Source organism: Scomber scombrus, chromosome 2, assembly GCF_963691925.1.
Source record: "Scomber scombrus chromosome 2, fScoSco1.1, whole genome shotgun sequence".
Taxonomy (NCBI): domain Eukaryota; kingdom Metazoa; phylum Chordata; class Actinopteri; order Scombriformes; family Scombridae; genus Scomber; species Scomber scombrus.
In genome coordinates this window covers 23,638,108-23,660,746 of record NC_084971.1, presented here as the reverse complement: position 1 = coordinate 23,660,746, position 22,639 = coordinate 23,638,108, and the positions used below count along the sequence as shown (strand labels likewise).

Genomic DNA, 22,639 nt, shown 5'->3' with positions numbered 1-22,639 from the left:
AGCAATGTTTCTTCTCTGCCCACTCATGTCAATTCCAGAAATATCATATTGACTTAGGAAAAAGAAATATGTGCAGCTTTTAACAAACATTTTGTTGCAGCCGTCCACATTTTTAAAAACGAGTGTATGGGATCAGCTAGTTCTGCAAATATATATATTATGATGATGGTTTTGTAGGGCTGCCTCTTATTGACAATGATAACTCTATACATATAGTAAACTGCCCTTCAGTTTGCGCTCCATCCCCTTCTCCTCCTACTGATTACTGAAGCTCTTCTAGCTACTGACTTAAAGAAAGCAGGTTGCAAGGTCTATTTGAACCCTTTTCCTTTCAAGTTCTTGGCTCCATAATCACAGAGAATGTAACACAAAGTTTAACTTAACTATTTTAACTGGCATGACTCATGTTTTACCTTCGCACAAGGGAAGAGAAAAAAGTAACCTAGATAATTACAGCTCTATTTCAACACTGCCTTATCTGGCTAAAACTCTTGAATCATTAGTAACAATCAACTCAAGTCATTCTGAACTAGAGAGTCTCTATTAACCCCTCACCAGTCTGGCTTTAGAACAGATCATAACACCATACCTGCTAATAAGTTTAGATCTATTGTTACAATTTGGTAGAAACATTTCATATTCACATATTCTGCATTATGCAGCAGAGGTCTTATTTTGGTTCCATTTGCTTTAAAGAGTATTTTAGAAATCAGAACATGTCTTCAAACAGGGGTAAGTGTTGTCAAATTGCCTGCAGGGTGTTTCAAATGTTGCCATGTTCCTACCATTAATGATACCTCGTTTTTGAGAAATAACAGCAGGTGGTTACTTTACTCATACAAAAACATGAGACACTGTATGTCTGTCATCATAACCAGTGTTGGGAAGGTTACTTTGGAAATGTAATAGGTTACAGATTAATAGTTACCCTATTTAAAATGTTATAAGTAATGTACATATTTCAATTACTTAATCAATCCAATGTAACTTATTACATTTGATGACTTTTTGATTATTTTTCAAATTTTCTAATGGATGTTTTCAACTGTTGGGGTAAATTAACACATTAAGCCCTCCAAAATCAGGTGTTTTTCATGGATACTGACATGATTTATAAGTGATTTAAAGCAAGATTTATCTCATTTGATTTTGGAATATAAAATATATTTTATGAAAAAAGTCAAAAGTCTAGCATGGACTTAATTGGTACTGTGACAACATTTAAGTCCATGTGTGCTCAAAATAAGCCCACATCATGACTTATTTATAAAATATTAAAAAAAAAAATATTGATTTAAAATAATTAAAAACAGCAATCTATGTATTCAGTAACATATTAAATATTAAATAATGAGGAAAAAAATCGCCCTGAAAAAAATCTTAAAGGTCTGACTCCAGATGTAACCCCCTTTATAATCATCATTTTCATAAGTAGCTGTAATTTAATTACACATTTTTTCTCAGAAACTGTAACGGATTACAGTTACATTTATTTTGTAATTTTTGTAAAACTAGTTACTCCCAAACAATGATCATAACACCTTGTACCTTGTGTTTTTTCTGTTAAAGGTTCTTCTCATTAGTGACACCTGTGAGCTGCAGTCAACACAGGTTTGCTCTCTCACTCACACACACACACACACACACACACACACACACACACACACACACACACACACACACACACACACACACACACACACACACACACACACACACACACACACAGAGGCTACTGTTGCGCTGTCCTATAACCAACAGCCATTTTTTGTTTATTGCCAAATGTACTTTTTTTTAACCAAACACCGGATGGCTAGGTGAACTAGCAATGTGCTGCAACCCGGGGATCAACAGGCTTTGTCCAGAGAGCAACGCACTGAGGTTTTGTTGTGAAATGGGTGCTTATTATGACCCTTGGACAACCAACAAAAAACCCCAACGAGGTAAGCTATATTTGACTGTCACTCTGGAGCTTGTTTCTGCTCATTTGGTAAGGAAATAATGTTGTTTTAGCTTTGTGTGTAGGGGTGTTTTGTTGTGAAATGTGTTATATCTGCAGACTGTTTCTACTCCTATAGCACCGTTTAAATTTTTCCCTGGTGGAGACCAATAAAGTTACCTAACCTAACCTAACCGTTTGTTGTCCTGTTGTGCCAGTTGTTTGTTGAAGTAAATAGGAGAGAGGCAAGGCACTCAATAGCATGTAAAAAAGTCACATCCTTTGGTCCCTCAGGTAGAAATCAGTCCACAGGCTGTTAAAGTTAACTACCATTCAATCTCATTTGAGTTACATTACAAATTCACTCAGTGGCAATAAAAAACGATTAAGACATGTAAATTGATTCACAGTGCTACATTTGTTGCATTGTGAAGGGTCGTTATTTGCTAATTAGTTAATGACCAACAATGGCTACTTGGTTGAGCATAAAAGTTAATTCTTGACTGTGGAAGTGGACAAAATCCCCTTAAAAATATAGTATTTTGTCAAATATGAAAAGGAAGGCAATAACACCAGTGTCTCATTTATCTTTGTGTTCATCCAGCTGTGGCTTTATGAAGATTTATTTCCACTGCTCGTCAAGGCACTTAACCTACAAAGTAATTGTGGTTGTATCAGTATGTGCAAGACAGTTGACCATAGATGATGTTTCATGGTTTTATATTATATTAACTTAACTGTGTGTGTGTGTGTGTGTGTGTGTGTGTGTGTGTGTGTGTGTGTGTGTGTGTGTGTGTGTGTGTGTGTGTGTGTGTGTGTGTGTGTGTGTGTGTGTGTGTGTGTGTGTGTGTGTGTGTGTGTGTGTGTGTGTGTGTGTGTGTGTGTGTGTGTGTGTGTGTGTGTGTGTGTGTGTGTGTGTGTGTGTGTGTGTGTGTGTGTGTGTGTGTGTGTGTGTGTGTGTGTGTGTGTGTGTGTGTGTGTGTGTGTGTGTGTGTGTGTGTGTGTGTGTGTGTGTGTGTGTGTGTGTGTGTGTGTGTGTGTGTGTGTGTGTGTGTGTGTGTGTGTGTGTGTGTGTGTGTGTGTGTGTGTGTGTGTGTGTGTGTGTGTGTGTGTGTGTGTGTGTGTGTGTGTGTGTGTGTCACTTACAGTAGTTTCAGGGCATTTTAAACTAAAGACCAGTTAATTGGGCACATCTTGTCCTATTAGGGACAAAAACCATGTCCCGAATTGGGGAAAAAGCTCATTGGTTATGGTTAAATTTAGTTTATTTAACTTTCCAAAGATTTACTGTATGTATGTGAGAGGGAGCGTGTGAGCATTGTTGTGAATTTTTTGAGTCTATCATTCTCAAAGTGACATTTTTTTCAGGACAGTAGGAAGTTGGTTAATCTTTGACCTTGCAGCTTGAACACAAGACCCAAATTTGGTTTCCGCAGCTTAAAAAGCTTAATTCACACCAACAGAGCAGCTCCACCCACAAGATGAGAATGGAATATCCCGAAAAACAAAACAAGGAATAACAATTTAGAGCAAGAGGCACTGCTTAAAACGCCAACCTTTCAGTTATTCCTAGTTTTTAATTTGACCTGGACAAACCACTAGATGGAGCTGTTGTTTGAACAATACAACACTTTGTATGTAGCTCTCCTTTGCCTGTGTCCTTTCCCTCAGCCCACACCCCTCCAGTGCAGTCACTTCTCCTCCTGATATCCTCCTGTTTGAGGCTCTGCAGTGCTGTGGAAGCTCACATAATATATAAAGCCACTCCACCATGAACTTCAGACCTCCTCCTGAGTCCTCCTGACTTACTGCAATAAGGCTCTGGACTATTAAAGGCTCTGAAATTCACAAGTTTGTAATTTAGATGTATTTTTAACTAATTTTCATGAGAACATTGTGTGGTTAGTGAACAAATGGCATTACTTATGTAATGAGTGGTTGCTCCACTGGCAGGGTACTTCACACAGTTTCCTCAAGGGTCACAATCATGCTGTGGTTTGAAATGTATTACCTCTGCATTTACACTCAGTTTATTTTTTTATTATTGATCAACAGAGGTAAACGTTCCCCTAATTCTGCTTTCTAATGTGCTACCCTTCAGCACACCTTTGTGCAAATCATTGTGTCAGAAAGTGCTGCAGCTTCAGTCCTGCGCCTGGGTCTACAGAGGGTGCGTTCAGGCACAGTATTCAGTGTAGGTCACCTGTATTTTGGCAGTGCTCAGTGCCCAACACATTATCACTGAGTGAAACGCAAGCCAATTCGTGACCTGTATAGAGTGCTGTATTGATTTAAATAGGAGCGTCAGATGTACAGCAGACGGACAACTGAAAAATGAGGCTCTAACGCTTCATGTGTAGACAAGCTGTTACGGTCAATGTACACAGGATCTGGCTACATCACGTTTTGGCTCTGTCACAGCTGCCAAAGATAATCTGCTGCCATTTTAGGCGAAGTGTCTCAGACATGGCTCTTTTGGATATCATCACATGCTGGATCCAGCATCCACTCTTCTGAAACATTTAATTCACAAGTGAATGTAGGTAAATGTATTAACCAGCAATTGTCTTAAAGTGCATTAACAACTTTGAGAGAGAGAGAACGAGAGAGAACTGTGTTTTAGTGAAGTTGAATAGATTTGTTCTCATTTATGACATCGTGATGACAGATATGTTTTGCATCTCTTCCCACATCTAAATGAGCTCCAAATGTGTATTTTTGCCTGAGAAACACAAAAAACATAGCAAAAACACCTTTAACACGATCAATTATAGGTGCTAAAGAACAGATGTGCTGCGCCTGAATCATTTCCAGTGCACATTGACATGGTGACACAGCTGGATGCTGTGTACATTTAGTATTAGGGTTGGTTATCCCTTAAAGGTTCTGATAGAGGGGTCGAGAGACCCTCAGGAACTCCTGAGTGGATTTCAGATATTACTCTATTTTAAGGTAAATAAGGGTGAGCAACTGTGACCTGTAATTAAAATAACATTTAGAAACAACAATAATTGTATCATAGATCACAAAAACACACTGATAGCGGATATGAAGCCCTTTGCATCTCTTGTAGGGTTTATTACATTAAAATGTTTAATAATCTGTACAAGTGTGCATGTATACATAGTTTGTAGTGTTATCGGCAAGATCGGCCCCATTTTAACTTTGATATTGGTGATATGATGGTGATGCATGTCTATTTTTTTCCTCTACTTTATTAGATGTACAACTCCCTCATGTATCTAATTATCACAGATTTATGGATTCAGTACAGGTCTCCAATTGTCTCAAATATAACATATGGGCTGACTGGCTTCACAGTTATATCTAATCCCATAAATCTGTAGTACTCAACATTATGAGATATTCTCCATCTTATATAAGTCTGTCTTTCATCGCACTGGCTGTATGTTACCTTTAATCGCTGTGCAAATAACCTAATTAAAAGCAAATGCCATTGTCATATTGGGATAGGATTATAATTGCTACCGTGACATGCAGCAGATTGTAATATGTTGCAATGTGGTGGCTTCATGCCATATTCAAATGGTATTTTAAAATGTCCTGTCACTTTGTCAGGTGTGGCTTATGGGATGACAGGTTAACATATGACGGTTGACAGGTTTTGACTCATTTTCTTTTTAAATTGCTTCTTTTTCAGCGAATATGAATGGCTGGTTTGCATGTTTGATGTGTGAGAAATAGGTCCCCGGTGATGTCATCATCTCAGCCTATGCCAGAGTTATTTTATGCTTGACCGTGGGGACCTGGAGATCATCAAGCCCCCATCTGTCAACATGCTTTCAACACTGCAAAACGTGTTACTTAGTTCATTAACATAAATATTTATATGAAATTATACTGTATGTCTTACAGCTACTTCAGTTATAAAATATTTAAAATTATAAACAGGGCTTCAAATAATTCATACTTTCGATATAAAAAAATAATCTGATCATTTTCTAGATTCATTAATGTCAGAAAATAGTATAAAATCATTATCATTTCCTAGAGGTCATGGAGACATCTTGTTTTGTCTGATAAACTGTTTACTATCATGTATAACACAGACAAGCTTCAAATCCTCACTTTTGAAAGGCTGCAACCAGCAAATGATGTAATTTTTACTTGAATAATGATTAAAACAATTATTAAGTTATCAAAATAGTTGCCAATTAATCTTCTGTTGATTGATTGGCTAATTGATGAACCGATTAATAGCTGCAGCTTTAACATAATGCTTTCTCAGAGTTTTTTAATTCTTCTTCTGACACAACATTATTATTCATTATAATTAAGTGATAGAAATATAAAGAAAGAACCATAACTTTACTTCCAAAATAAACACACTCCACAAGTCCAGCCATTTCAGCTTTTGTTGAGCATATACAGATGTGTCACATCTGATAACACATCAAACAGTTTATACTGCATTCAGTTAAAAGCTTGGAGCTGTTTTGTTGGAAGAAAAACATCTTAATCGTTCTCTGTGTGTTATAACAAGGGAATGTTTGACATTAAAATTCAACTTAAGCCTGCTCTGTTTACATTTGTGCCTCTACCTACACAGTTGTAGTCGTGTGATGGTGCAGCCTGGGGAGCCTCTATGCAGTATCTTTGGCAGTATGTGAGTAATGGAGCAGGGGAGAGAGTCTCTGGCTTCTTAAAAGGGCCAACAGAATAATTATGAGGCGAGCTGAGAGGCTGTTCCTGGGCAGCAGGGAGCCTGTGAGCTTCTTTTGGGTCTAGCCAGTCCTCTTGGACCTCTGCCTGGACTGATGGGAGCAGTCTGCAAAGTGGCCTAGGGTGCTGTCTCGTGGGGCCACTTACAGCAGTATACATGATAAGGGACAACTGTGGGGTGTTTTGCCCCAAAAAATTTTTTTTCCCAAATGTGGGTGGGAACAATGCCATAGTAATCCAGACCAGTTTAAGGAGCTGTGTAGATTTTACTCGTCGGTGGTGATTTAAATGAGAAATTGCATCGGCGCTCTTGTCAAACAAAATGCTATAAGGGCAAGCCTGGTTAATTAAGACTTATATACATTAGTATAAGTGAAAAGTCAGCACTGTAGACTTCAGTAAATAATGCAGATGTGTGTCATATTAATGGGGAACATACTGCAAGTGTTGGAAATGAACATTCCTCTGGAGACAAGTTTGCCCTAATATGCATAATTGGGCTGGCAGTGCAATTAATTGATGGTGTAGTGGCAGCTGCACGTGTCCTCTGCTGAATACAAGGTGTAACTGGGGCATGACCAATACAAATACTGATTATCTGAGAGTTACAACAACAAAAAAAGTCATAATGATTAGTCGATCAGGAGAAAATTAATTGGCAACTATTTTGATAAACAATTAATCGCTTCAGTAATTTATCTAGCAGAAAAATGTCAAATCTATGCTGATTCCAGCTTTCAAAAAGTAATGATTAGCTGCTTTTTCTCATTTCACATCATAGTAAGTCGAATATTTTGGGGGTTTGAACTGATGGTCAGACAAAACAAGACATTTGATGATATGGTATTTCAAATATTTTGTCTGCTTCATTTATATCAATGATTGTAGACTATACCGTGTAATTCAACCGCACCACTGCTAAAACTGTTTGAACAAAAGCTGAACATTACAACATTCAACAGCTGGTAATATTAGCCTGAATGTTGCTTGGGCTCCAGCTAAAATGATACATCACATGTGGTAATAATTGGTTTTGAAGTATTGAGGCAGGCAGGATGTTGCTTTAATTGTGGTGTTAATAACACTTTATTGTTGAATTGTATTATAAACTGTAGTAACTGTTATTCTATTAATACTATTTTTCTGGTGTAAAACTCTTACTTTTATTGGCATTTACTACATCGCATCTCATTTCTCTCGTAGATGTTACACAGTTGGCTCGTATACATTTGGATCACTTCACTTTTTTTACCTGCCAATATTTCTGTCAGACTGTAGGTTGAACTCCAACTTACCTGTCTCTCTCTGAATGCACATCCTGAATCTTGGATGTACTTCTGATCAAATGCATCTCATTACTTTACTTCCTGGCAGCCCTGTATTGAGTCATCTACAGCTCTGTTTACCGCATCTGTTGAAGTCCCTTATCTTGCGGTCCTGGCAGCCGGTCTGTCATTCTCCTAACCCTCAAACCCAACCCAGTCAACCCACTCTCATTTCACCTGTATGCCATCTATCTGTCCGCTCGTCTTTCTGTTCCTGCCTCTCCAGCTTTTCCTCTTTCCTCTCCATTTCAAACCTCTAATCACATTAAGGTCAAGCCAATGCTGGACTGAATTTAAAAAGAAAAAAAAAAACTCAGAACATACCGTCAGTGCTCCCTGATACACTTTTTTTCCCGTTCTGTCCAGACAAAATCGATTTCTTCTCCTTGTACAACTCTTCAGTCAGCCATACAGCAATATCCTCTTGACACAGTCCTTCTCAAAGCACCATTGTAGGAGTTACAGAGGGGGACAGGCACTATAAAAAAACACCTGTGGTTTAACAAAATTGAGTAGAGTGAAAAGTAGATTTCTTTTATACATGATTTTATGTCAAATGTGTAAACAAAGACGGAGTAGAGAGCATTTTTGTGTGTGTGTGTGTCTGCTTAAATACTCAGTAGTCTATGGTTGTCAGTGTGGATAAGGATTGCACTGTACATGAAGAAAGAAAGATGTTTTCTGGTAATGTTTTCTGTATATTTCCAGATCAAAGCAACCCTCCGCTCCCCTGTCGAGTTCCTATCAGTCAGCAACAACTCGGCCTCACCTGCCTCCCTGTGCTCTGCCTTTGACATTATACTGTGGATACCACTGTTTTGGCAATGTGCCAAAGGAGAAAAAGTGAGCGATTTCGAAACCATCTCTCCCAGCACCACACCCCACCCCCACCCTCACCCCTCCTTGCACTCTTCTCTGTCACCAAAGCTGGCTCTAATCAGATTTAGCGAGGGGTTTGAGGATTGAGTTTTTTTTGTGTGTGACTGCAATGTCATCAGCAGAGATTTGGAGCAGTAAAACCATTACTGTGTTAGAAAAAAAGTGGTAATTGTATTTAGAAAGCAGGATTCAATGGAGAATCGTAATTCAGCTTATGATTCAAGTCATTTTCCGCTTCACAGTTTCACTGCATTTATTGTACATTGGCACAGGTCCATTAACCAAGCTTATGATTATTATATTACCAAGGATATAACTGCACAGCTCTATTGCTCTAGATACTAACTTCACACTGCATAAGAGGTACTATTAATTTTTAATAGCTTTAAGAATTTGCTTGAAGACAATACTAAATGTATCCTTCCTGGTAATGCCCTATTTTGCTTTGGCTACCGTCAGTCACCCCATGCACATGAGTCTAAATGTTGCCCAACTTTTCAGTGGTTTATGAATAGGATTTTGCTAATAGTCAGCATTGTAGATAATCTGCCTCTTAACAGATGACTCAGATCTCCCCCCCTTAGACGAGAAGTTAATGTTAGTGCAGTATTAATTGCTGGGGAGAAAGGGACCTTAGTTGTGCAAACTAAGATATCAATCTTTGATTACGCAGCTTCCTGAATGATGGCATGGTATTTTGTGCTGCAGGAGTCCCTTGACTCAGACATAGATTGGCTCCTTGAATCTGGTCTTGGTTGTATCTGGATATGTTTCTGCCTCTGTCTTCACTTTTTTTGTTTTGTGTTGTGTCAGCTGTTCATCTGTGAAGCTGCTTGTCTTACACAGCATCTTGGAGCTGTCTGACAGAGTGTCAGCAGGGCTTGTCACATTATTGTCAGGAAAAAAATCCAAGTCAGGAAATATATTAAGTTACTGAAAAGCCATATCTGTAACGATTGTTGACCATAAGCACCAAAGAATTGTGTCGTAGGGAAAATTACTCCTGTTTCATCCTTGATGTGACCTCGTGTTCCCATCGGCAAATGGTAATACTGAGATTTATCATCGTTGTGCTGTTTTGAGAAAAATTAATTATGTATCGGCAATTTAGATCCTATTTATGCGTATAACAGAAAATATCAATCAGTGTGAGTAAGCTGTGAGGATACTGAGCCCAGCTCCTTGAAACTCTGCTTCCTCTTATGAGATGCTCTCTTTAATGAGGTGGAAGCTGTATTACACCACAACAGCCTACCTCTTTTAGCTACGCGTTATAGATCATTAGCGCTGTGATTAGGTAACCGCACTCTGCGACATGGCAATTCCTGTCGAAAAAAGCAGACCCCTCATCAGATATGCGTTGCCTGAAGTGTGTTTTAAAGAGGAACTTGCTGGTGAGGGACACTTGACAGGAAACACAGCTCAGTTCAGCTGGTCTGTGTTTTCCCGGTGAAAACAGCGATCCGTCTGTGTAATAGGCCTTGTCAAAAGTTTACTGAAAATCAGCAATTCACTTTGAGACTAGGCTGCGTTTTCCATTGAAAGGGACTCTTGATTAGCTGTAAGAGCCCATTGAGGCTGTGATGTATAGTGATATCTTGGCAGTTGCTGTCCTTTTCACATTTTTTCCTCTTTGTCAAGGCTCCAAACTTGTCTACGTATAGTGTCTACACCCTCCACAATATATTATAACTCCTACTGCCTTATTTGATATTGACAAATATGAAATAAATGTATTAATAACTTAATTGTTAGCTTTCCTCTGCTTAAAATCTAATCTAGAAGTAACTTAAAGCCTTATTGAATAGCTTCATGTGTTAACAGTGTCTCGTCATAATTTTGCCTCCCAGAGGAGTTTGAGATCATTATCCGCCTCTTCGATTTCAGATATTGATCTTCCTCACAGCTGTGTTGCCAGGATTTTCACAGAATTTCAGCTTTGTGTTACATTATAATCATTTATTTATACCAGTGACATCTGAAATGACAATCTTTATTAAAAAGAGCAATTGAGATGTAAGAATTTTTGCATCCTTTCGAACAGCTTAATTAAACTCATATCAGATATCGATACTACCATATATGTTCATAGTGGTATATCTGAGAGATATTTCAATTGACATGTTTTAGATGTAAAATAAATACTCCTACTCTCAAAAACCCATAAGCTTTTACTGGAGCTAATGTTGTCCTGAAACCACTACTAATGTACCCCTAAGTGTTATTTGAAAGCTCTTTAATGTACTTCAAAAGGACTGGAGTTTTTCAAAAAATACTGTTTTTTATAATCTTAAATTGCTTTAATGAATATTTAACTTGTTTGCTTGGTTAATTTCGAGGGTGCAGTGCCCACAAACATTTAATTGTTAAAACCATAACTTGTCCTTTTGTGGGATTGGCTTTCCTGTAGAGTGTATTACCACAATATCACAAGAAAAATAGCCCAGATTAAAAAGAAAAACACTACTTGTCCAAACGTTTGTGCAGCTCAACACTGCAGTAAATGTACCAAGTAAATTACATGAAGTAAATACAAATTGATCTTTTCTGTCTGTAAAAAAGGTAATAAAAATTATTTAAGTTTTATTTCAATTATATAATGTTGCTTATTGTATATTTTGCTTGTCTGTGTTGGGAGAAACTGAAAAGATAAGGTAGCTTTGCATCCAGATTAGTCCCACTCATCATTGTGGCACATTGAAGAGGCAAACGGGCCTTAGTTAACTAATGCTTATAACCTTTTGCTTTGCACTTTGTTGAATTTTGCGTTCCTAGTTAAAGAGAGCATCGATAATTCGATCTGAATGAAATTAGGAGAGTACATTATCACTTGATGTGGCAGGGGCTAAGTTAAATGGACTGCATTTATATACAGTGCCTTGCAAAAGTATTCATACCCCTTGAACTTTTCCACATTTTGTCACATTACAACCACAAACTTAAATGTATTTTATTGGGATTTTATGTGATAGACCAACACAAAGTAGCGCATAATTGTGAAGTGGAAGGAAAATGATACGTCGTGGTCAAGATTTTTTACAAATAAAAATCTGAAAAGTGTGACGTGCATATGTATTCAGCCCCCCTGAGTCATTACTTTGTCGAACCACCTTCTGCTGCAATTACAGCCTCAAGTCTTTTGGGGTATGTCTCTACCAGCTTCGCACATCTACGGACTGCAATTTTTGTCTATTCTTCTTTGCAAAATTACTCCAGTTCAGTCAGATTGGATGGAGAGTGTCTGTGAACAGCAATTTCCAAGTCTTGCCACAGATTCTCAATAGGATTTAGGTCTGGACTTTGATTGGGCCATTCTAACACATGAATATGCTTTGATCTGAAACATTCTATTGTAGCTCTGGCTGTATGTTTAGGGTCGTTGTCCTGCTGGAAGGTGAACCTCCGTCCCAGTCTCAAGTCTTTTGCAGCCTCTAACAGGTTTTCCTCCAGGATTGGCCTGTATTTAGCTCCATCCATCTTCCCATCAACTCTGACCAGCTTCCTTGTCCCTGCTCAAGAAAAGCATCCCCACAGCATGATGCTGCCACCACCATTTTTCACGGTGGGGATGGTGTGTTCAGGTTGATGTGCAGTGTTAGGTTTCCGCCACACATAGCGTTTTGCATATAGGCCAAAAAGTTCAATTTTGGTTTAATCTGACCAGAGTACCTTCTTTCACATATTTGCCGTGTCCCCTACATGGCTTGTACTGCAAATGGGACTTCTTATTGCTTTCTTTCAACAATGGCTTTCTTCTTGCCACTCTTCCATTAAAGACAGATTTGTGGAGTACACGACTAATAGTTGTCCTGTGGACAGATTCTCCCACCTGAGCTGTGGATCTCTGCAGCTCCTCCAGAGTTACCATGGGCCTCTTGGCTGCTTCTCTGACTAATGCTTTCCTTGTCCAGCCTGTCAGTTTAGGTGGACAGCCATGTCTTGGTAGGTTTGCAGTTGTGCCATACGCTTTCCATTTTCGGATAATGGATTGAACAGTGCTCCGTGAGATGTTCAAAGCTTGGGATATGTTTTTATAACCTAACCCTGCTTTAAACTTCTCCACAATTTTATCCCTGACCTGTCTGGTGTGTTCCTTAGTCTTCATGATGCTGTTTGTTCACTAATGTTCTCTAACAAACCTCTGAGGCCTTCACAGAACAGCTGTATTTATTCTGAGATTGAAGTACACACAAGTGGACTTTATTTACTAATTAGGTGACTTCTGAAGGCAGTTGGTTGTACTGGATTTTATTTAGGGGTATCAGAGTAAAGGGGGCTGAATACATATGCACATCACACTTTTCAGATTTTTATTTGTAAAAAATCTTGAACACCACATAATTTTTCTTCCACTTCACAATTATGCGCTACTTTGTGTTGGTCTATCACATACAATTTCAATAAAATACAGTTAAGTTTGTGGTTGTAACGTGACAAAATGTGGAAAAGTTCAAGGGGTATGAATACTTTTGCAAGGCACTGTAGCACCTTGCTAGTCTTCCACCCACTTAAAGCGCTTTACACTACACGCCAACATTCACCCATTCAGACACATTCTACACTGATGGCAGAGGCTGCCATGCAAAGCACCAACCTGCTCATTAGGACAAAATGTTAATGCTCAGTCTCACACACACACTCACCCAATGATGGCTCAGCCTTCGGGAGCAATTTGGGGTTCAGTATCTTGCCCAAGGATTCTTAGACATGCGGACTGAGTATCTTCACTGTGAGACATGGAACCGCCGATCTTCCTATTAGTGGAGCATCCGCTACCTCCTGAGCAATAGCAGCCCCAAATCTGAAGGATTTTTAACTGAGTGATTCCACGTTCAGCTATTGATTTATTTTGCAGATAATGAAGGGGCTGTTAATTTGGACTTAAACATCTGTCCTGATTTGATATGTCCCATTGTCAGACAGTATAATTCTGCGTAAGTGCTTCCTCACAAATTAGTCAGTGTAGTTTTTTCTTGAAATGAATGAATTTTTATTTGGGGAAAATGATCCAGTGTCACATATTTATGTGCGACAAAAGTATGTGATTATCAGTTCATTAGAGTCAGGTGTTTCAATTAATGGGATGACAATTAGGTTTGAGTCTGGGACGTCCTGCCTTATTTAAAGAAGGGAAATCTGAGTCTTCACTGTCAAAGTCTGAGCTTCACAACGCAGGTTTGTGGAGGTGTGCTATGTCTCCAGCAAAAGAGATAGATATATTTTATAAAAGACCAGGGAACAAGCGTTTTGGTCATTTTTGTTACTTTTGACTTGTATCAGTTCAGAACCATGTCATTGTGTTTATTACTGTAATACATTGCTTGAGAACTTTGCAAAGCCCCTCTGACAATGAAAACAAACTTGATATGAAATTTTCATTATTGGCACAAATTAGAGCCAATGAAACTAGTAAAGGAGGTGAAAGAAATAAAACATTTAGAGAGACTTCTGTCTAGGCTCACCTAAGACAACAATGAGCTATTGAGGTAGAAAATTACAATAACACAATTAAAATGACATCCCTTGTCTCATTTTGTAATGTCATAAGTGCTCAGCCAACACACGAGAATTAAGGCAAAATTTGTATCCAGCGTGACATTTCCAGTAAAACTTCAAAACCTGCAAATATTATTTTAATTTTGGAAACAGACAGATGATTATTTTAATGCAGCTTTGCTCCTCTCTCACTATGGACTGATGTGCTGTAAATTGGAGCAGGATGACAACCAGAGGTGATTTCTTTTGATAGGTTTGTCTCTCATTATCATACAAAGATGCTGGAACTTTGTTCTCTATTATAATATAAAAAACATCAAAGCTATTGGATCATTTAGGCTTCCGATCTGTGTTCATACTGTGTGTTAGTGCTGCTGCGGTGCACTTTTACACCCCGCGCTTCAACATCAGTTTGGTCTGTAAATACTGAAACCTCACAGCCACTAGTGTCTGAAATACTTCTAATCAACACACTGAATCACCACCTGCCTGTGAACCCTTCTGGTTTTTTTTTATTTCTCTGTACAATGTACAGCAGTTACATCAGTAATCAATTTTCTTCAGCCACAAATGTAGGTCGTTTAAATCAAAACCGATTTTCTGATTCAAATCAGTTATTTGATACCATCCATCCATCCATCCATCTTCTACCGCTTATCCGGGGTCGGGTCACGGGGGCAGCAGCCTAAGCAGGGAAGCCCAGACTTCCCTCTCCCCAGCAACTTCGTCCAGCTCTTCCCGGGGGATCCCGAGGCGTTCCCAGGCCAGCCGAGAGACATAGTTTCTCCAGCGTGTCCTGGGTCTTCCCCGGGGTCTCCTACCTGTGGGACGTGCCCTGAACACCTCACCCGGGAGGCGTCCGGGAGGCATCCTAACTAGATGCCCGAGCCACCTCATCTGGCTCTTCTCAACGCGGAGGAGCAGCGGGTCTACTCCGAGCTCCTCCCGGATGACCGAGCTTCTCACCCTATCTCTAAGGGAGAGCCCAGCCACCCTACGGAGGAAGCTCATTTCGGCCGCTTGTACCCGCGATCTCGTTCTTTCGGTCACTACCCAAAGCTCATGACCATAGGTGAGGGTAGGAACGAAGATCGACTGGTAAATCGAGAGCTTCGCCTTTCGGCTCAGCTCTCTCTTCACCACGACGGATCTTTGCAGAGCCCGCATTACTGCAGACGCCGCACCGATCCGCCTGTCGATCTCCCGCTCCATCCTTCCCTCACTCGTGAACAAGATCCCGAGGTACTTGAACTCCTCCACTTGGGGCAGGATCTCATCCCCCGCACTCCACCCTTTTCCGGCTGAGGACCATGGACTCGGATTTGGAGGTGCTGATTCTCATCCCGGCCGCTTCACACTCAGCGGCGAACCGATCCAGTGAGAGTTGGAGGTCACGGTCTGATGAAGCCAACAGGACCACATCATCTGCAAAAAGCAGTGACCCAATCCTGAGGTCACCAAACCGGAAACCCCTCAACGCCCTGGCTGCGCCTAGAAATCCTGTCCATAAAAATTATGAACAGGATGACAAAGGGCAGCCCTGGCGGAGTCCAACCCCCACCGGAAACGAGTCCGACTTACTACCAGCTATGCGGACCAAGCTCTGATACCGGTCGCACAGGGAACGGACGGCCTGTATCAGGGGGTCCGATACCCCATACTCCCGGAGAACCCCCCACAGGACCCCCCGAGGAACACGGTCGAATGCCTTTTCCAAGTCCACAAAGCACATGTGGACTGGTTGGGCAAACTCCCATGCACCCTCAAGGATCCTGCAGAGGGTGTAGAGCTGGTCCACAGTTCCACGACCCGGACGAAAACCACATTGCTCCTCCTGAATCCGAGGTTCGACTATCCGACGGACCCTCCTCTCCAGTACCCCCGAATAGACCTTACCAGGGAGGCTGAGGTGTGTGATCCCCCTATAGTTGGAACACACCCTCCGGTCCCCCTTCTTAAAAAGAGGGACCACCACCCCAGTTTGCCAATCCAGAGGCACTGCCCCCGATGTCCACGCGATGTTGCAGAGTCGTGTCAACCATGACAGCCCCACAACATCCAGGGCCTTGAGGAACTCCGGGCGGATCTCATCCACCCCCGGGGCCTTGCCACCGAGGAGCTTCTTGACCACCATCGGCGACCTCAGCCCCAGAGATAGGAGAGCCCACACCCGGGTCCCCAGGCCCTGCTTCCTTACCGGAAGGCGTGTCGGTGGGATTGAGGAGGTCTTCGAAGTATTCCTTCCACCGATCCACGACGTCCCGAGTCGAGGTCAGCAGGGCACCGTCACCCCCATACACAGTATTGACGGTGCACTGCTTCCCCCTCCTGAGACGCCGGATGGTGGTCCAGAACCTCTTCCAAGCCGTCCGGAAGTCGTTCTCCATGGCCTCACCGAACTCCTCCCATGTCCGGGTTTTTGCCTCAGCGACCTCCGCAGCCGCCCCCCGCTTGGCCTGCCGGTACCTGCCTGCTGCCTCCGGAGTCCCACAGGCCAAAAAGGCCCTATAGGACCATTTTTGGGACTTTTGGGCCATAGGCACAAACAACAGTCAGGATCCGTCCCCCCACCCGAAGGCGGAGGGAGGCTACCCTTTCATCCACTGGGGTAAACTCCAACATACAGGCGCCAAGCCGAGGGGCAATGAGTATTGCCACCCCTGCCCGGCGCCTTTCACCAACGGCAACTCCAGAGTGGACGAGAGTCCAACCCCTCTCGAGAAGACTGGTTCCAGAGCCCTTGCTATGCGTCGAGGTGAGGCCGACTATATCTAGCCGGAACTTAACAACCTCGCGCACTTGCTCGGGCTCCTTCCCCGCCAGACAGGTGACATTCCACGTCCCTAGAGCTAGCTTCTGCAGCCGAGGATCGGACCGCCAAGGCCCCCACCAAGGCCGCTGCCACCGCCTTCGGCCGCTGCCCAGCTCACATCGCACCCTACCCCTTTGGATACATCCCTATTAAACAAACATTTCCTAAGAGTTTGGACTCCACCAATCAACTGTAAGGCAGAACATGTATAAACGGAGGACATTCAACATAGGAGTGGGTAAAAAAAATGCACATAAGAATCTCAATACTTATCTCCCATGATTAAATTGATTCACAAATGTCAAAAATGTATTTCCTAAGTGTTAGTTATAACGTGATGTTGATGTAATGAAAACGGTGAACAGTTTGCAGCACGCACATGCTAGACTTATCTTGTTATCTAGTTCATCTTCAAAAAAGCAACAGCAACAAGCATTTTTTGATTTAATGCCTATTTTGTGAACTTTCTATGCCAGGTCATAGCCCACGTAGCCAGCGAAGTAGCAAACTCCAGCAGTAACAAACAAGAACAGCTGACCAACACAAACTGCAGAAGTAAACAAGCTTAAACCAAATCTGAGGTGAAGAAATAACTTGGTGCTCAGTCTGTTTCACCTAAACAACCTGCGCTCACTCAGTGTGTTGGACAGCGATGTCTTTCCCCGGAGCTAACAGTGCAGCAGAGATTTGCTTTCCACAGCTGGAGACATGATGTTAATAACAACACAGCGGGGTACTCTGCCTCCCCCTCAGTTTGTTATTCTCATACAGGAAGGAGACTGTAAGATGCTTTCAGTTTAATTAATTCATTAATTAATACAGTGAACTTTTTAAAATGAAAAGGCTATGGACCATTTATCTTAATTGCCAGTTATGTTTCATATTGTTTTCAGTGGACTAAGGATACCTTTTCTATTCATTTAATTGAGAATCACTTTTGAATCAAGAATCGAATCAGAATCTATTCATATTGTTAGAATCCCAAAGATTCACACCCCTTGTTACCCACCCCAGCATGGGAGCAAACTTGGAAAGATACATAACCACCTACACTAGTCTAGATTTGTTAGATTTAGGGTGCTATGAAAACCAAGAATCCATCAAAAACAGTATATACTATGGTCTCTGTTATATTTTAATGTGATGTAGAAAATTCACATGACAAAAACATCCTGTTATTAAAGACAAAAAGCTAAATAATTGTCATATAACATATTTTTTACTTAATTCTGTCGGAAAATACATGCATGCAAACACGAAAAAGCATATACATAATGTGTGTATTAGTTTTGTCTTTGATTTGTTTTAATTTAGGCATTTTAAATATTCTATAGTTCACTTGCTCAGTGAATGCTTCTGTTCGTGCACCGGCGCGCGCTCGTGTCCATGCATGAATGCAGCTGCGCGCATGCAACTCCATTAACATCAGCTTTTTATGCAGGCTTCTATCCAGTATCCAGCCATTTCAGGTTATCAGAATGAGAGGTGGGGTGGGGGAGAGCGTAGAATGAAAGAGCTACATTAATTTATAGTGTGCAAATAAATCATGTCCGTACAGTATTGGGTGCATTCTGAAGTTATAGGCTCCCACAACAAAAGCAGTTTAACACTTGGCAAATATGAATAGCAGTGAAAAATCAAGACAGGAATATGTTTAGGTATACGTTTTATGTGTCCCTAGCTTGGCATGGTGAAATGCCTTTTTAAAATTGGAGCCTGTCCAGTTGTCAGTGACAATGATGCTGATTTATTGGAGCAGAGGGAAGAGTTGCAGGACAGAGGCTGTTTCCCTCCAAAGCCCTCCATTTGGTAAATTATGCTTAGGTGTTCACTTTTCTCTGTTGACATGGGCCTTAAGCATAGCTACATCTGCACTAATGCAGAGTGGATCATGTGACATATTTTCCCACATGCGCTACAGTCGGTTTTAATGAATCTACATGTGTTGTTCACATACAGCTAATCTAATGGTGTTTACATTAGTAGTATGGTGCACAGAGGAAGCAGCAATGAATGAGGTAGTTACGATCAGATTAGAGAGAGATGAGTAATTTTTTGCCATGTGTGGGCATATCACTCATCCTTTCACCTTCATCAAGTGTGTTCACTTTCCCCAAATGGACTTTTATTTTATTTGTAAAATAATAGGCAACAATTAGCATTTAAATGTACTTCACTCCTCATTAAAATGATTTCTCAGCAAAAGTGCATTAACAGCTTCTTGCTGTTTAATGAATTACTTTCTGCAATGATATTTATTGGTGAAATTCTCTGCTAAAGAAGTCCTTTTTTGTTGTGTTTCTTGTACTTAATGTTTTGATACCCAAAAAAAGAAAGGGAAAGAAAAAAGACTAACATTAAAAAGTGTAATTGCTTTCCAGTCTGCTTTTTATCCACAGGAAATACCACTGCTTTTTGTAAGAACATTAATGCATCTCTGTTAAGTCATTGGTCTTTATAGGTAATAGTTTAAAGGGGTGTAATAGGTCAAACCATAAATTGTCAAATGGTGGCCAGGGCTTTTTAACAAAGGGAAATTTAAGCCTTTATTTTATGTATGGTCTATGACTAAGGTCTAGACCCGCTCTAAGTGAAAAGTACCCTGAAATAACTTGTGTTTGGCGATATATAAACAAAATTGGCTTTACCTGACATGACTTGATTATAAGTACATTTTGTAATATTCTAGTAAGACGCTTCCCTGTTTTCGGACTTGGGTCCGTATTTATCAAGGATCTTAGCGTAGGAAATCATCCCTAACTGGCCAAAAATAGTTTTAGTGGTGCATTTTTGGTCCATTACATTAGATTTTAGAACTAAAAGCATTGTTTCAATTTTCTTAATTTAAGAAATAAATTCTATCTTGGCCAATATTTAGGAGAAGTATACTTCTGTTAGTTGTTGCCAGGAGGTGGCATTCAGGCAGCGATATTTCATGAGATGTGAGCTTATTGATATATTGTTTTGACAAAAAATAGGATCATATTTGAGATTGAGCTTTTGTGGGATGCAGAGGAGAACACATGCTGTCCCTACAGAAAGTAATTGTTTTCACACGGGTACCCTTTATTCTAGCGGGGATCACATAGCTTTGCAACAGCGAAGAGCCAACAACTTCAACAGTCATAAATCAAACATTGCACGCTTATAGATGTCATAAATATAATGTGCATGACGAGAGTCCTCAGGGAGGTCTCAAACTTGATTATACACAGTCATGTCCCTCTTAAGTCCATCAGTACAACACTGTGCTTCCTAAACTCACTCATCATTCTCAGTGTCTCTTCTTAGACAGAAATACAGTTGTCATCCACTCATTGATTCAGGTTTTATTCTGCTGCATTTCATCTTGGCCAAATCCATAAATGTTGAGTGTCTCAGGGTTTGTTGATGGTTGCAAAGGTTAATTCAGCATTTAATTTGTTTTCCGTACAAATAGTTTTTTAGTTGATTATTGTTAAGTGTTTTTAGATTTAGAGGAAGTGGTGATGATTTCTGCTGTTCATATTAACACATAATTGCTCTGAATGGAGATTTCTCCTCTGTTTATAGTTGTTTATGGCTTTAACGGTTTATGATTTTAATACAAATCTACTGATGGTGGAAAACATATATTAAATACTATTAAATGCTTTATAATTCTTCAATTTATAGTTGACAGGAAACACGGGGTGAAAGAGATGGCTATTAAGGAACCACAGATTAAATCGAACTGGGGCGTCACAGTTACATGATACTTTATGTCATTGTGCCTTGACCATTCATATTACTGGGAGCCTAATTTGGCATTTCTAGTTTAATACGCTAAGCCTAAAACATTCACTTTTAGGTAGAAGGTCAAATTTTACCCATCATTGAAATAAAATGATTAATTTGTTTGTGAAAGAATCGAGGCTGTCTTTTCCTACAATAAAAAAATTATTTAAACACTTGCTTATATGTGATGTTCTGTCATCAACTATCATTTCATATTAAATGTACATTGGTACATAGCATGTAGCAAACATACAGCATGCATTCAGAGTATGTCATATAAAACACCACGAGTGCAAGTTAGTTAAGCAGTGAAGTGCTATCATCATAATGCAACATAATTATGTTGACAGCACTCAACTGAAACCTGTTTTACATTGTCTCTCAGCTGTGCTGCCAAATATCTGTAATTCAATCACTACAGTCTCATATTAGCATCTCATAACCCAAAGTTTAAATTAAAAGCCTGTTTGAAATAATATCAAAACCAAATGTGAAGTAAGTGCAGTACATTTTCACTATGCATGCATAAAACGCATAATTCTGCCAAACTATGAATCAAACAATGCAAATTTTATGGGGGAGTAATAACATGCTCATGTTAAGTTTGTTAACAAGGAAACAAAGTGTTGCTTTGGCATTTATTAAATGTAAAGCCTGGGTTTTCATGCAGGAAAATGTTTAACAGAGGTGGTAAGCAGTACACATCCTGGCGCATTTCTTCTCATGATTGGTTACATTTAAAAGAGCCATGCTAGTCATGCTTGTTTATTTGGTCATTTATCAGTGATATTTTTATACTGCAGCATTGCAACTTTGTCAGTGCTGTTTGGACCACACGCTGCCCTCTGGGACCTTCCCAGACAGTTTACAGTCTGCTGTACCAGCCCTGGCCACTGCTACTCTTCGCTCAAACCATTTAAAACATTGCCTCTACTGCTGATTCTTGCTGCCTAACCTTGTTCTCTGCCTTCACCTTTATAAACTGATATTTTATGAAGGTTTTTTTTTTTTTTTTTCTCAAGATGTCAAACAGTAAAGGTGATTCAGGCAGCAGTGTTGTGACTGCTGCAGCCGTTCTCAGCAACTCTTGATGAAGCTCTAGTAAACAAAACAGAGATGCTGCACTGAAGCTTCTCCAGTGTGGTTATTGGCTGTGCTGTGGTGTTGCTGCCTCCTCACATCTGTCTTCTTCCTTTATGTATGCAGAAAAATCTGGCGGATGAACAGGATGCTGACAGAAATGACTAAGGCTACATGTGAAGGCTTTCTTTTATAACAGGTAAGAAAGTCCTGAGAATTATTGGTGAATCAGTCATTGCGTGCAGCTTTTGTCTGTCCTTTTTACTGTTATCATTTGCAAAGGTACATAAAAACATATGCAAACATGCATGCAGACTAATTAAAACAGAAGGAGCATGAAGTGTTTCATACTTCATTTAGGAGTTGACTGCAATGGATGAGAAGGTCAGAAATAGGCAAATAGACTTAATAGGCACACAGAGTTAATGTACAGATTAGTTGTGCATCCAGGCAGTGAAAACACTTTCTGTTCTGAGACTAAGTAATTAACTGCAACACTGTAAGAAATCAAAAGTTTCATAAAAGCCACTTAATCTACATGCTCTTGAAGTTATTGGAAGGTAAATGTATTGTGTACCTTCAGTAAGAAATTGCTCCAAAATTATTTGCCTTGGTTAGTTGTGATCTACAGTAAGAGAAAGCACAGAGTGAGTGAAGCTGAAAAGTCAA

At 40.2% G+C, this 22,639-nt stretch overlaps 1 long non-coding RNA gene across 1 annotated transcript; it reads left to right on the top strand.

Annotated features, from left to right (window-relative positions):
• Positions 1-1,761: 1,761 nt before the first annotated feature.
• Positions 1,762-22,193, top strand: LOC133993411 (uncharacterized). The gene is made up of 3 exons (XR_009927059.1): positions 1,762-1,943; positions 8,656-8,790; positions 22,097-22,193. It is a non-coding gene; the product is annotated as an uncharacterized LOC133993411 (long non-coding RNA).
• The last annotated feature ends 446 nt before the right edge of the window (positions 22,194-22,639 follow it).